Source organism: Lissotriton vulgaris, chromosome 2_1 (genome assembly GCF_964263255.1).
Source record: "Lissotriton vulgaris chromosome 2_1, aLisVul1.2, whole genome shotgun sequence".
NCBI classification, from domain to species: domain Eukaryota; kingdom Metazoa; phylum Chordata; class Amphibia; order Caudata; family Salamandridae; genus Lissotriton; species Lissotriton vulgaris.
Window position 1 is genome coordinate 1719284057 of NC_141687.1, and position 15015 is coordinate 1719299071.

The 15015-nt window shown below is 44.1% G+C and overlaps 1 protein-coding gene across 3 annotated transcripts in view; it reads right to left on the minus strand.

Moving 5' to 3' along the window:
* Window positions 1–14539, minus strand: part of LOC147733174 (uncharacterized) — a 95173-nt gene extending 80634 nt beyond the window's left edge. The window contains exon 1 of one of the 3 annotated variants that reach the window (XM_086957717.1): window positions 14362–14539. The gene's annotated coding sequence lies outside the window, so the exon portion shown is untranslated. Of the gene's footprint in view, window positions 1–13835; window positions 14209–14361 lie in introns of those variants that run through there. The other 2 variants (XM_086957716.1, XM_086957718.1) reach the window with 2 other exon arrangements.
* Window positions 14540–15015: the final 476 nt, after the last annotated feature.

Below are 15015 nucleotides of genomic sequence, written 5' to 3' on the forward strand. Positions count from 1 at the left end.
CTGCTCAGGATCTCAACAGTGGGAGATATCATGGCCAAGGGCAACCTTAAACCCTTCCCAACCCTCCAGGCGGAATTTCAACTTCATGCCTCCCAAATTTTAAAATATGCCCAGCTGTGCCATGCTTGAAGTGCAGAGGGAACAGATGCTTCTGGGCTCCCTGAGTTTGCACCACTGGAGTGCAGATTGCTCCATGAAGAATTAAAAATGAAGGCAGTTTCAGTCACCTACAAAACTATAAACAACAATATGCCGGACACCCTTGTTAAACTAAGTGTGGTGTGGAAGGGAGACCTTAGGGAAATGGAGGACATTGATTGGGAGGCGGAAGGCGGCACTGATGCACCTAAGAGAGGTCACAATCAAAGCCAGGTTTTGCATCATTCAATTCAATCCTTCACCGGGTCTATTAGGAAAGAGACAAACTACACAAAATCGGACCCACAGAATCTCCACTGTGTCTGCACGGCCGGACTGACACTGGCAATTTCCTTCACACGCTTTGGGAGTGTCCACATATAGGGATTTATTGGCAGACGATAATCACCAAATTGAATGCAATACAGGGAATCTCCCTAACAATGGACCCTAGATTTATCCTGTTAGGGGTCCCAGGTGAGTTAGATGTCCCTAGACCCCAACTTCTTTTTAGTGCACTGGGCATGGTGGTGGCCAAGCGGGATATCGCTTGACGCTGCGGCACGAAAGAGACCCCTACATTACAAGAATGGAAAGGGGGTATGGATTTATACATGGCTGCTGAAAGGGTCATATACAAAAGTAGAGGCTGCCCCAAAAAGTTTAAGAAAATATGTGGGTGCTGGAAAGATACTATGGTCTGAGCCCTAACGAAGAGGATACCCAATCTACCACAATTGGGGTGTCGAACGAACAATACCTTGCTGGTCCCAGAAGGGGTGTGTGGGGACGGGTTGTGGGAGACGACCCTGCTGTGACGTGTACTAAGGTCCTATATGTAATTTTTGTTTAGATCCTGATTTGTATCCCTCAGATGCCCACTGGATGTTGGAAGCACCAGGTGGTTGATTGTGGTCTAAGTGCAATGTTCTTGTTACAGTTATGTCAATTGTCGCAAAATAAAATAAAAATATACTATATTTAACAAAAGAACAAAAAACAATTATTAATGCTATTAAACAAAAATGAATTGGAAAACATTTAAGAAAGCTTGAGTGTCATTTTCTTTCGAGACTAAATCAATATTATTTTGATCTGTTGTAGCAGGGCCCCTAAAAGGAGTAAGGCCCCCAGGCGGTACCTAATTTACCTATTTGGTAATCCGGAATGGGACAAGGAGTTCAATTCAAGCAGTAACAGATAGAAAAAACACAGCAGCTGTAAAGTATCAAGAATAAACAGTACTAGTCTATGTTCTTACCACCTTTGCTGTTGCTTGCTCACTGGGCTGTTTAGGGCACAGACTGATGGGCTACAAGATGGAGGTGGCAGGGCTACAAGATGGAGGTGGCGGTCTTGCGGTTCCCTACACAGACCTTAAGAGCCGCAGGTGTGGGGGGAGGAGGGCTCAGGGTTGCTTGGGAGCTAGATGGTCAATCACGTAAGCACAGGCTGATGGCCAGGGAGAGCTGCTCCTGGAGTCAGAATCTCCTCGGATACAGACAGCCTCAATTGACACTTTTCAGGTCCTGTTTTAGTCAGCAGGTAAGGCCCAAATCTAAATTTAAAACCACTGAGAATACAGCTTTTCGTGCACTTATACAAATCACTTTTTCTAGCCAAAAAGAAGTGCTACATACACTTTCCAAACACCGTTTAATCCATAAAGCAGATTAAGCAGTCTTTTAAACACCCTATGCTTTGCCTTTGAGGGTGTAGTTGGCTTTTTTTTCTAAACAGGGACAAAAAGGGGGGTTCTGGGGGGTTTGCCCCTGCTGGCCTAAGCACGGTGCAGGGAAAACTAGGAAAGAAATTCAACAGTCACAGGTAGAAAAACCATCAGTTTCAAAAGTACAGATTGCACAGAAACAAAGAGTTCAAGTTAATCGGGATTTCGGTTGCAAAGCATTAATAAATAACAGAAGAAATTGGTATTTAGAAGGGACGCCCAAAACATCCCCTTTCCAAATACCTATTTCTTGTTGTTTCCTAAACGTATTTAACGCCTGTAAATGCTTTCCAAATTGTTTATAGTATTTAATACATTTCAAAAAGTGTTTTTATCAGTCCTGCACCCTTAGATTTGGGAAATCACTTTCTACATGAGGCCCTAAATCCGTTATCCCTTTCTCTAATGCTCTTTGAAGGACAGCTTTACAACTATCACAATGAATACCACTGTAGAAATTGAAATCTTGCAATGAACTACGCCACCAAAGGCCTTTTTGAAAAATAAGGGGGGTTGGGCGGAATTCTTTTTTTTCCTTTTTCCTTTTGCAGCACAAGGTAGGGTGGCCAAATTGTTAAGAGGGTTTTAATGGAGAAGGGCTGTTTATCCTTCTTGATAGTCAGGGGCTCTAATCAAAGCATAATCTTACATTATATGGAGAGAGCCACATGTGTCATATGCAGCTTTGCACAAATTATGTGAAGTTTGGGTGGAGTCGTCAATGATTTTGCTATGTTGCTATGAAGAAAAAAAAACACAACAACAACACTGCTGTAGCTATTTTTTTTTAACCTTACCCTGTACATGTTCCACACCTGAAAGTAACGCCCTGACTACAGATATGATCAGCACTACAAACATTGTTGAGCAGTATTTAACTATAGAAGTTCAGACCAGAATCTGTAACCACAGTTTATTCATCGCTTTTCCATCCTATAATGTAGAAGCACAAAGGGTCCCCAGGATTAACTGCTGATGAACAACTAGGAGTCCAACCTTGAGATTGTGAACTGCTGATAAAATCCTGGAATAGTCCCAATAGAGCAAAGTACGGCCTTATGAGCTGAATAACAGCTGTGTGTGCCCAGCTACAGCTCTGTCTGCCCAGATACAGCTTTCTGTGCCGTGGTGTAGCCTCATATGTTATGTTGTGTTAATATAAGTTTTATATAGGGCTGAGCTACTCAAAAGAGTGTCCCGGCGCTAATAACCCAAAGAGGCACGGAGCAGGAAAGGATGGCACGCTTACTGTACAAAAAGCCATGTCTTGAGGTCCTTCCTAAAGGTTGAGATTGCCATTCTTCCTCAAAGATAAAGGCAAGGCATTCCACAGTTGTGACGCCAAACGTTTGAAGGAGCGACCTCCAATACGAGCTCGTCTGATTACCGGGACATAAGCCAAGGCCTGGGAAGACGACCTGAGCGACCGAGATGGAAGATAAAAGTCCAATCTTTTCCTAATGTATTTGGCACCTATGCCATGCAGTGCCTTAAAGGCCAGAGTAAGTTATGAAGATGATACGTTTCCGAATTGGAAGCCAATGGAAGGCCTTTAAAAGGTCTCTTGCACTGGATCTCCGATGAAGACCGAAAATAGCTCGCACAGCTGAGTTTTGCACTGTTTGCAAACATGATAGAAGGAATTCCGGGAGGCCAAGATAGAGCACATTGGCGTAATCCAAGCGAGAGCCTATCAACGCTTGAACAGTGGTTCTTCTGTGGGCAAGAGATAGTAATGGCAGGAACTTCCTGAGCATTTTTAGGAGACCGAAGCACTGGCCCACTACGCCAAGGATCAGATGTCCAGGGAAATGTGCATAAGCAAAGGCGCAGACCATTGCTCTGTCCAGGCCCTTGTACAGACGAACATCCTGATTAGATGGTAATAATAAGTATGTTGTTAAGGTTTTTGTTAACAATTGGAGATTGTGAGAGATCTGCAGAGTATAGCACTATCCATAGACCAAAAAAACAGACCTTGCAAAGATCAGATGAAAGTGAGCGGAATGGGGTGCTTTACTTTATTTTTAGATGGAAAAAAACGTGCGGAACTTATCAATGACAAACGGGCCCAAAATCCCTTTTTGTGATCTTGACTACGGGTCTACTCCGGTTATATAATTTATATAGCTCTTTATACAACTGTTGAAGTCGAGAAGCACTATAATGTGTATCAGGGTCCTGAAATTACCAGTATTCTTGAGGTTGTCCAAGACAGCAATAAATCTGATTTATTGTTTTTCTGGTTGGAAGCCTGCCTGCCTGTCTGTCCGAGAGGAAGATTAAATCCCAAGTATGAGTGACTAATTTTAATTTGTTTGCCCAGAAATGAATGAATATATATATAGGTCTGCAATTCGCGGGCCCAGGGTGGTCTTTGCTTCTTCCGGATTGGTTTGATGTATGTCTGAAATCATTGGTGAATTCTCCAGTTTCAAGAGATGCGTTAATGATCACTCTGGCCATGAGGATGTTGGAGAAAGAACATGTTTTGGGGACAAATATATGTAGTGTAAAATGGAGGCGATCTCTGATGAAGGTGTGAACAGAGAACAATCTTCAATGAGTAAGGGAAAAGACTAAGAAACCTCAAGAACCCACCATTGGCAAAGCCAACAGGTCTCATCTTTTGGACCTACTGGCTTTGTCAATGCTGTACGCTGTATGCTGTGCAACGTGCAAAAAAAGCAAAGTGCTTTTTGCCAATTCTGCAGAGCATTTGCAAAAAAAACAAAAAGAAATCCAAAAGTGTGATAATGCGACTGCAGTTGCTGGGTGCATCAATCTATAGGCATGCGGTGTCATCATGCAGGCAACATTTTCCTGTTTTTTCTTTAATTGACTGATCAAAGTTAGCAGGCACCACTTCGACGGGCAAATTTAAAGTTTGTGATAAAGTGCTTTTGACATTCAAAAGAATATGGCAAATGTGGGGCCATAAAAAACAAAAACAAAATGCACCAAAAAATTCAGAAATACCCAGGAGGGCTGTGGGGAGGGGAGCAGTGGGGCAGAATTAAAAAGCCTGGCGGGGAAGACAAAGCAGCACACCAGGGAGGAATGCAGCAGCACAGGGACTTGGGGGGGTGGTTAGCCTAGCAATAGAGAGAGCAGCACACAATAGAGAAAGTACCATAGAGAGTGGGGACAGAGCACACACAGAGAGCAACACACAACAGAGACAGAGAAACACAGGGGAGGTGGGTTTTTTTTGGGGGGGGGGACGGAAACAGTACCCCAGGGAGAAAGCTAGAAAACACATGCACCTTTGAGTGGCGAAAGATAAATCAAAAGTAGTTCTATAAATTTGCAGTGAAAAGATACATGACACCGAGATCAAAAGAATGGTGACGAAGATTTGTTCTAGGGGAGGTCCAAAGAGAAGGAGGGGAAGACAAGTCACTTAATAAGAAGCAAGAAACTGAGAGTGGCAATAAAGCCAGTAAATGATAAGCAATGGATGAGCTCAGAAATTTTTTGTAACTTTTCGGTAAACCACCAATATGTCTTACATAACCCAGAAAGCCCACGCTGGCTGGGAGGCGAAACCTCCACACACCACTCAAACAATTGCTGTACAGGCACACCAATAATTTGAATAGATTTTGACATTTCTAGGGATTCATACAAATGATCTGGAAGTGAAAAACTTTGCAAATTGTAAGTTTTCATTTATACCACTGTGCCCAAAAACTTCATAATACCAAATAGTTCCTCTACACTACTTTTGAGGATTGACCATAGAGTACGAGTAAGTGCGTGCAATAAAACTGGGCATTTATGTAAAAACATTTTTCCTAGTGGCGAAAAATTCTCCCTGGTAACAAAGCCCATCACCTGAATCCCAGAACAACTGATGAAACATAATTGAGACACTATGTCGCTCTTTTGAGAACGGTAATTTGTGTGTATTTGCTGGGTGGGAAAGGTCATACAAAACGTTACTGAAAGAGCCACACACATATATTTGTTTGTGTTCTATACATTTCATCAGGCCACCTCCAATATAACCCTGGTCCCTACACGAGCCCTAAGCCTAAAACTCCACAAAAATCTGCGGTTCTGGCCGATCTAAGCAATATAAACAAACAATAAATGTTCCTAAATTCGGATTCTTTTATTAAGGATCTCGGAATAAGTACTCTCGGATTTATTTGGTCACTCACGCTACTCACAAATATTAGTGAACCAGGCCCATCATTGGTTCTCAGATGCATGAAGCACAGAGTTTACCAGAGTTCAGTGGGTCTCAACTAGAAGGCTGAATCCAGAGTGAAAACACTCGCATAGTGGCTCAATAGCTGTGGGCCCAAGTGATCTACATTTGTTGGCACCATTCTCACATGCACCAACCTCTTCAAGATATCCTCTCTCCTGTGTTCCGGCATGAATACGTGCAGTGTTCCATGTAAAGGAAAAGGTTTTGAACCATGATCACTAAATACATGTCAAGTGCTCTTGTGGTACAGACGAATATTGAATTTCACTATCATAACAGTGTGTGTTCCTCTGCTTCTCTGTTGAAATGGTGCTATTATACCCTCACGAAACATGCTCTCATCAGAGTATTATGGAGTCACTTTTAACATGAAGCTTCCTAATATATGCATACTATTGTTACAGATGTTACAGCAAAGAATAAGTTGTTCTATCTAGATACATTTTGGATGATGTACAATATGAATACAAAGGCGAGTGGTTTGTTTTTATGAAACAGGTATCTATTTTTTGCTGTAGAAACGAATAATAGTCTCAATATACATTCACTGCCGATATGATTGATTGGAATCATGGATAATGAATAATATATGCGTTATTATATAGCTACGAGAAATAGGCATTTGCGTGATTAACTTATCTCCTTTCTGTTTTGTCATATACACCACCTATTTTTAGGTTTCGGCTACCGTCCCACTGCGTAAGCAGTGGGTGCGCGGAGCCGAAATCTTTTGTTAGTAATATGGGGGCCTGAACACCGCCCTCTTCTCCATTGGCTGGCCTCGTAAATGCTGGCCAGCCATTGGAGGAGAGGAGCGTCACTGAGTTCAGGGCCCGCCTTGACGCGATTCGGGGGCGTTTCCGTGTCTTTTTTTAAGTCACGCCTTCTCCTCTTCCCATTGGCTGGAATTTTACCTTCCAGCCAATGGGAAGGGGAGAGGGCAAAAAACACGCCCCCGAATCTGAAATTGACCTGGTTTATCTCGTTTCTTTCTTTTGTTTTATATAGCGCGAACTCGCCCAAAGCTATCCGGGTGCTTTACATGAGCACCGGTTGTGTTGCAGACGCTGCGCACTGAGGCCGCTGGCCGATGTGAAACCCTAGGACATTGTGATGTGCGAGCCCGAATCTCATGGTGAACCGTAAAAGAATATTTTTTCTGAGAAATAGAGTGGGGTTCTGACTGTGTTATGAGTGTGTGTGTTGGGGGGAGGAGGGTTGATTTATTCGTATCCCCCTGCTTCGTCGCAGCTGAGATTTAAGGCTTGTTGGGCAAAGTCATGCAAAGACGTTTACTTAGAAACTGCTTCACAACAAGAAGTTAATGAGCTTCGCCGATATCGTTTGATGATTCCATGTATCCCCTTGTTTATTTTGTGTCTCGGGCAAAGAGAAGAAATGCCGGGCATTGAATAGCCTGTGTTTTCGGGAATGCAGAGAGATGGCGGGATGGGTGAATTGTTCCGTCAGACACGCGCCTGCTGCTTAAGAGTACTGACACCAAGATGGGCGCCGGTACCAGGGAGGTGGCGTGGGGGAGGGGTAATGACGGAAAGGTCTCTTTCAGCCCAGCTCCTTAATTAGATGCAAGGAACAAGTCTGGGGAGCACATCTGGATCCAATCCGGAGCCCCTTTGATAGCATTTCCCTTCCCCGGATCAGGGCTGGAGGTTCAGCTCGAGACCTGCGCTCGCTTCCATCATGGGTTCTGCATTCCTCCTGTGGTGGCCCTTCGACGCCGTTCATCATACTCTCCACCTTAATGGCGTTAAAGACAGCGCAAAAAACACACCAACGAGCACAACTTGACGTTTTAAGCAGCTTTAGATTGTGATCCAAAATACTCTTCAAAGTGCACAGTTTATAATAAAATATTTGGAGCAAAAAGGGTGCACTTTTAATTAAACCTTCCCTCAATCGCGTTGGATAACGACTCTGTAATAACAAATAAAATAAACACAAGTGTGATTGTTACACGAATTGTAATATAGGCAGGATTTATCTACTGGAGTTAAAAAGGTAAACCCTTTTGTCATTCAAAAAATAATAATGTTGTCTCGAAGCACAGCCTTAAATATTTACATAGCTAAGCACTAACGGAACTGCGTCTTTGCGCCTTAACGATTCTTGCTTTTGTCACCCAACGTAACAGTACTCGTAATATCTGCTATGGGTGAAAGCTGAGTACACGTATTCGCAGATATCCCAAGCAGGCCCTACACCCACCAATCTATCAAAGTCCATTTTATTTCGGTCTTTTAAAATGCACTTTTCTCCTCTGTTAAAAAGAAGGATCTTTTTGCTTCCTGTGGTTCAGTTCAATTCCGTGTTTTCCTTTATTGTTTTGAAACTTAACAGGCTTTGGTTACCTTCCCAAGAAACAGACCCGTGTTTGTTTTATTTCTCCAGTTTCTCTGCTTGTGGCCTGGAGCAAACGATGCAGAAACAGAATAAAAATGTATCGAGGATGGGTCATTTTTTTCTAAAATATGTCTCTGCCTCTCCAATTTAAACATACAAATGATGTCGGGAACATGGGGGTAAGAAAATGGCCCTGAGTCACCAGATCACCTCATTGCCACGCATCTTGTGGAATTTGGGGGTATTGCAAAGAGGTGAGGAAGGCGTAATTAGACCACTCAAGAAAAGCTAGCTGGGCTCAATCAAATTCTGGCCGATAGTTTCTTAATCAGAGTGTCTAGTCGTAGTGCTGTCGGCGGGTGGAGTGGGTAAAGGGGCCTGCGAACCGCCAGGCCCAGTACAAACGCGTTGCCTCGTAATTACAGCCCTTTAATAAGCTAGCCGGTCTCCCGGGGGGCTGCAGATTTCATTTCTTTCTGCGCCCCCCTCCCACCTCCCCGTACATGCCAGGCTGTGTCTTTGAAGTGCCAGAGAGCTACTTCGTCCAACTGAGAAAGGGAGAAGTCGTACGGGAGGTGAAAAAAACGCTGAACTCCGAAAAAATTATTTTTTCCCCAGGAAGGGTAAGCTGAGAATGCAGCTTTTCCGTACATCTGAAAAACATCAGGCTCTGTGAAACCTCAGTCACACCCGAAAAGCCGTACGGAGGAGGGGACGAGCAGTCCAACGGAAGATAGTTTGAGAAAGCTTTTTCTGTCGGCCCCACTGCTGCCTGGGAATATATTTTTTAAAGAGAAACTCACTTAATCGACTCTTTGATGTCGCTGAAACTTTGATCATTGCGCGGAGCTTTTCGCCAAGTGAATAGTTGGGTTCATTGGCCGATAGCTGGGCTCTTGGGCAGCTGTGCTTTCCAGTGACACCTGGATTGGGCAGCGGAAATCTAGTCTCCGGTGAGCAGTCATGGTGTTCAACTGGCTGCTGTGATCTACAGCGGCGAGCCCTATTCTCCGGTTGGCAGAAGCTCTCGTCGGTGGGGAGCTGTGATCGCCATTGGGCGACTGTATCAGGCAACAGACTAATCCATTATCCTACAGTGGGCTGAGTGCTTCACGTGGCGGATGTTGTTTCCAGGAGCCAGCCGTGTGCTGCAGCCCAGGTCTTGTTCCCCAGTAAGCATCGTCATTCTCCAGCCCAGAGACTCATCCTCATGTTGACAGTCCCATCATCCGACGGGTAGATTAGCTTTCCTGCTGACAGTTTTGTATTTGCGCCCAGAGCCTGTTATTTCGAGGGCAGGTGTGTGCTTCATTCAGCAGCAGTAGACAGCTGGGTTCCTTTGCGTTGGCCCTGGTATTCTCAAGTTGGAAGTCACCTCCGACAATGGGAAGCTGCATTATTTAGTGTCAATTCCATTCTCCGAAGACTGGTATATCAGGGAAGTGGCTCTGCCGTGTGCAGCTGTAGTCGGAGGTTGTGTTGTATTCCTCTTCCAAGAAGCATCTGTATTTTGCCGTGATCAACTCCTTTCGACCCAGAGCAGCTGTGCGTAGAAGTGGGTTTGGCTGTGGCTTGCTGTGGACTGCAGTGGGCACGGACAGTCCCCGACTAACAGTTGCACGATTGGCAGCAGTAGTGTCCATAGCAGTTGCATTTCACTATTACCACGGATTTTTTGTTCTTTCGCCCTGCTTAGCGGGCCTGAGAGAAGCCAAGGCTGGTTACTTGTGGACTCTTCTCGCACAGGTGTGTGCTCCACCCCATCCCCGAAGCTGGAGCGCTGGACCAGGAATTCCAGCTACCCCCAAGTTCCGGATAGGCCGGCCCCACCAGAGCGTCAGCAGCTATTTTGACTATTGTGTACTGCACTGGAATCATTTTGGGCTAAAAATAAAGCGTTAAATGGCGGGTCCCTATTTTATGTAATTAAGTGTAACATTATATCATTTTCTTGAAAATCAGTGTAGTTACTCAAAAGCAACAACTTCGTCATGGCCCTGCCCCATTTGCAAGAGATTAAGCTATTGGCATTGTAAATGACAATGCCATTTATTTATTTATTTTCAAAAACCAACACACAAATACAAATGTTGTCATTTACAATGCCAATAGCTCAAAATTTTCAAAAGGCGAAACCATTGCATTGTAAATGCTTGTTTAACTTGATATTGCTTATGTGTGACCGTAAAAATATCTTTTTCACAATTCACTTGACTGCATTGCAGATATATTTATTATTATGGTTTACATATCAATGTTTTGCATAGTCCCTATAATGAAATTTGATTTATAAAGAGCATAGCTACTCCTGAAAGGAGTGCCTTAGCACTAAGAGGTCAGATGCAGCTTAAGATTTAGCGGACGCAAGGAACAACCTATCTGAAAAGCCAAGTTTTTAGATTTTTCCGAAACAGCGATTCTGACAAGGATTGCCTCAGCTGCAATCAGAGGGAGTTCCACAGCTTGGCTGCAAGCTAATGAAGATCTATATGGATTCAAGATGTTTTTCAACTACATATTTGTAATTTAATGTTTGTTTCCTTATACATGGGATTTTTTTTCTTTGTTATTGATTTGTTTCAGGCCTGAAGAAATTACAAAACATGGGTTAAAACGTGGTGACTTCTGCTATTAATGAAAACTGTTAAAAGAACACAAGTTTGGAATTCGAAAGAAGTATTTATTCTAATCTTTGAAGTTAATAATTACTTATTTTATTATATATGAAATGGACTGATTTTGCGTCTAGTAACGTGCACTTCCACTGAAAGTGCACATAAGACATGGAAGCCTGCAGATCGAGTATATAAACCTGTCTAATACTTTGTTATTAAAGTCGGGTTGTGATGTCATAATGCCTGCTGCCACAGCCAAGGGTGATGGGCAAGTCATAGAGCATCATTGCAGCCTGCTTAATTTTTTTACATTATTTAACAGAAAAGAACTAGTATCTGCGCACGCTGGTATCCATTCTGAGCTACAGCCTTTTTATCTGGTTTACATTAAACTGTTTCTAATTAGTTTGTATAACAAATAATTAACTGCTTTTTGGTGTATTTAATTTTGTACCAAAGAGTCTGCTTTAATTTTTCATGTCATCCACCATATTCTTTTTTTTCATATTAAGGATCAAACCCTAGGATTTTAGGAAGACTGTGCGAAGACTGTGGTGTATCATGTATTATACGGAATAAGGTACCCCCGGATGTATGTTACAATGATATTGCAAGTCTCCTTAATTTTCCATGACATTATAAAGAAACTCCTCAGTGACAAGCTATATCCTTATAATGTAAGAAAGAGGTAGTTTTCCCCATCTATCGCAGAATATCCATTCAAGGCTATCTATAGATAGAAAAAAAGGTGAACCGTGCAACCGGGTTTCCAGAGGGTTGTCGACATATTGACAATTAATATGAAGATTTTGACACTCCTGCAGTTTTGTAAATTGATTACAGCACTCAAATGGCAACATCAGCACCTACTTTCACTATGAATTAAGTCATATTGTATACTTAATTTGGAGCAGAGCTTTGTTCTCATTCTCTCACTCGTTTTCTATGTCTTTCCTCCCTTAGTCTGTCAAGATTTCCCTACTTTCTCCTCTCTCTCCCAAACTATGCACCTGTATCTCTCACTCTTCTCCAAACTCTTCCCATCTTTTTTCATTCTGACTTGGTCTACTTCTTTATACTTCCTATCCATGCTCTCTGTTGTAGCCAAACATCCCATATTTTTCAGGTTTGTTCCACGTTCATGGCTCCTGCTCTGCTACCTGCATGAGGCAATGTGGGATGCCCACTGTCCTGCATTTTGATTCTACACCACTTTCAAAGGACAAGTAACTCTCACTCGTTCAGACCTTTATGAAGTGTGGAAGTACCTGTCTGTGGTTAGGAAGGCATAGGTCCAGCACAAGAGGGGATTCTCCAAAATACAGCTTCGGGAACAGGCACAGAAAGACGGTCACCCATGCTCTGGTCACAAGCCGACTGGACTAAGGAAACACCCTTTACGCCGGAACCACGGCCAAACTACAGAAAAAACTCCAACGCATCCAAAACGCCTCAGCCAGACTCATCCTAGACATCCCCCGCCAAGCTCACATCTCCGGTCACCTGAAAGACCTCCACTGGCTCCCCGTCAACAAGAGAATAACGTTCCGTCTCCTCACCCACGCACACAAAGCCCTCTACGACCTAGGACCCGAATACCTCAACACGCGCCTGTCCTTTTACACCCCCACCCGCCAACTACGATCGTCCAATCAAGCCCGCGCCGCAATTCCACGCATCCAAAGATCCACCATGGGGGGGAAGATCCTTCTCCTACTTAGCGGCCAAGACCTGGAATTCTCTCCCCACCCATCTCCGCCTTACACAAAACCACCTCTCCTTTCGAAAACAACTAAAAACTTGTATATTCGATAAGTAAAGTTCCCCCCCTTCCTCAAGCGCCTTGAGACCCTCTGGGTGAGTAGTGCGCTATACAAATTTAAACTTGACTTGACTTGAGGTGCAAATACAGTCGCTTGCAGATAAACAGCCTTGAATGGGTTAGTGAATACCATGCTGGGGCCTCTCCTGGGGGTATGCCTGGGTGTTTATTTCATCCATTGGCCCAGTGTCAATGGAATTATGCGATTCTGCTGCTGCAGTTTTTTTGCATAATTAAGGGTTTGTCACATATTCCATATAATCTATCATCAGTAGCATAATCTGCAGGTTTAACAAAAAAAATGTTTCTAGCTCAAACAGATCAAATGTTACCAAAAAACGTGGCGATAGGTGTTCATGTGCATTGAAAGACCCTTCATAAAAGTTAGCTGGTCATCGTTCAGTCGCATATTTATGTATTTATACATAACTAGTACTAATGAGGTGACATATATGCCCAGACAATATTACCATGTGTAAAAATGACAAAATAATGAATACTGTAAAAAAAAAAAAAAAAACATTTTCTTCATTATTTGGCTTTTTTTGCAGCATAATTTAGTCAACCCTGTCGCAAAATTTGGTGCTTCCCTGCCACATAATTCCAGTGGCCCTGATTAAGGCTGCTTCAAAGCGCTGATATGTCTTCAGGATCAGTGGACATAGGCACATAGTATGTTTTTCCAGGATCGAATAGTTTGTTAAATTAGTAGACTCGAGACTGCAACACACTGGAAAGGCTATTCATACACTACATGTTAAATGTTGGCCAATATACCATGTACGTCGCACCCTATCGTTTCTTGCTCTTTCTGGAGTTATGTTCTCTTCACAAACCCTCCTTTTCTTGCTGACGTATGCTTCAGCGATCTCATTATCCCCCTTCAGTTCTGTTAACTTTCTTCACAGCCAATCTCGTTTTTCGAGTTGGTTCTTTACCAATCACTCTTACCTTACCTGTCTCTTGGCCTGCATCCCCGGATGGTCTCTTTCTGACTCTTAGCGCATCTCTTCACTCTATGTCTTCAGCGTGTTCTTTCCAATCACTCCTCTTCCTGCACAACTTCGCCCATTGTCTTCCCATATCTTTCTTCTTCCTATTGCACTCCAAGTCTGGCTCTCCCCGTCTCTTGATTTTAATACTATTGTATCTCTTCCGATCCCTGCCCGCCTCTCCTGCTCTCTTTGTAGCCCTATTCCTCCTCAAACTGCCTCTTTCTGCGACCCTTGCCTGCCCGTCCGTTTCTAGGATGCCTTTTACGATCCTGACTTTTCCCTTACGGTCCCGACAGTCTCTTGCTGCAGCTCCCTTCCTCCCTAGTGTGTTTTCCGGTTTCTTTTGTCATTTCCGGAAGCTTCCCTCTTTAACTCCCCCCAACGTGTCCCATCCTCTCTCCCTCTCGCTTCTCTTCCTCCTGAGTCTGCCTCTTTGCTCTTCTTCCCTCCGGGATGCCCTGCCTGCTTCGCCTGCGTCTCACCTGTGCACGCCGGGGTGGCCGCCTCTCCGGTCTGCGCTCTCGGAAGGGATGTCTGGTCTCGCCCTCATGGAGGGTCCGCGGGCGGGTTTAGGTGGTCCTGGCGCTGTGATTGGCTGGCGTTGCTGATTCAGTGTTTCTAGGATACTGGCGTACGGGCAAGGACGTCAGCAGGCGGGCACTCTGCAAGCAGGAGACATCCCGGGAACACCTGGCACTGCCGCACCGAGAGACACACCCACCGCTCTGCGGATGCACTTCATCCCTTACCTGTTATAGCCCTGCTCTCCCAGTACTGACCCCGTTAACCCAGAATTGGGATAGGATGTGGCCGTGCGGCCAGAACTGCCGACTTTGGAGCTTGGGAAGCAGGTTCGAGCCTCGGTGGGTGCTCATCTGCCTCTGATTCCGGGCAAATCACTTAATCTCCCCGTGCCTACCAAAACACGAATATGCCCTGGTGTAACACAACTGCTGCTCATGTGAAACGCTCCAATACCTTAGGGTCGAGTTCGCGCTGTATAAATCTAAAAAAAAAAAATAGACGATAAGCACCGCCCTAGCACCCCGATCGCTCGGGAATTCTGAAATTCCGGAACTGTCAACTCCCCACTCCCCTGTCCTCAAGCAGTGCGGAACCTGCACGTTTTTTGTGCT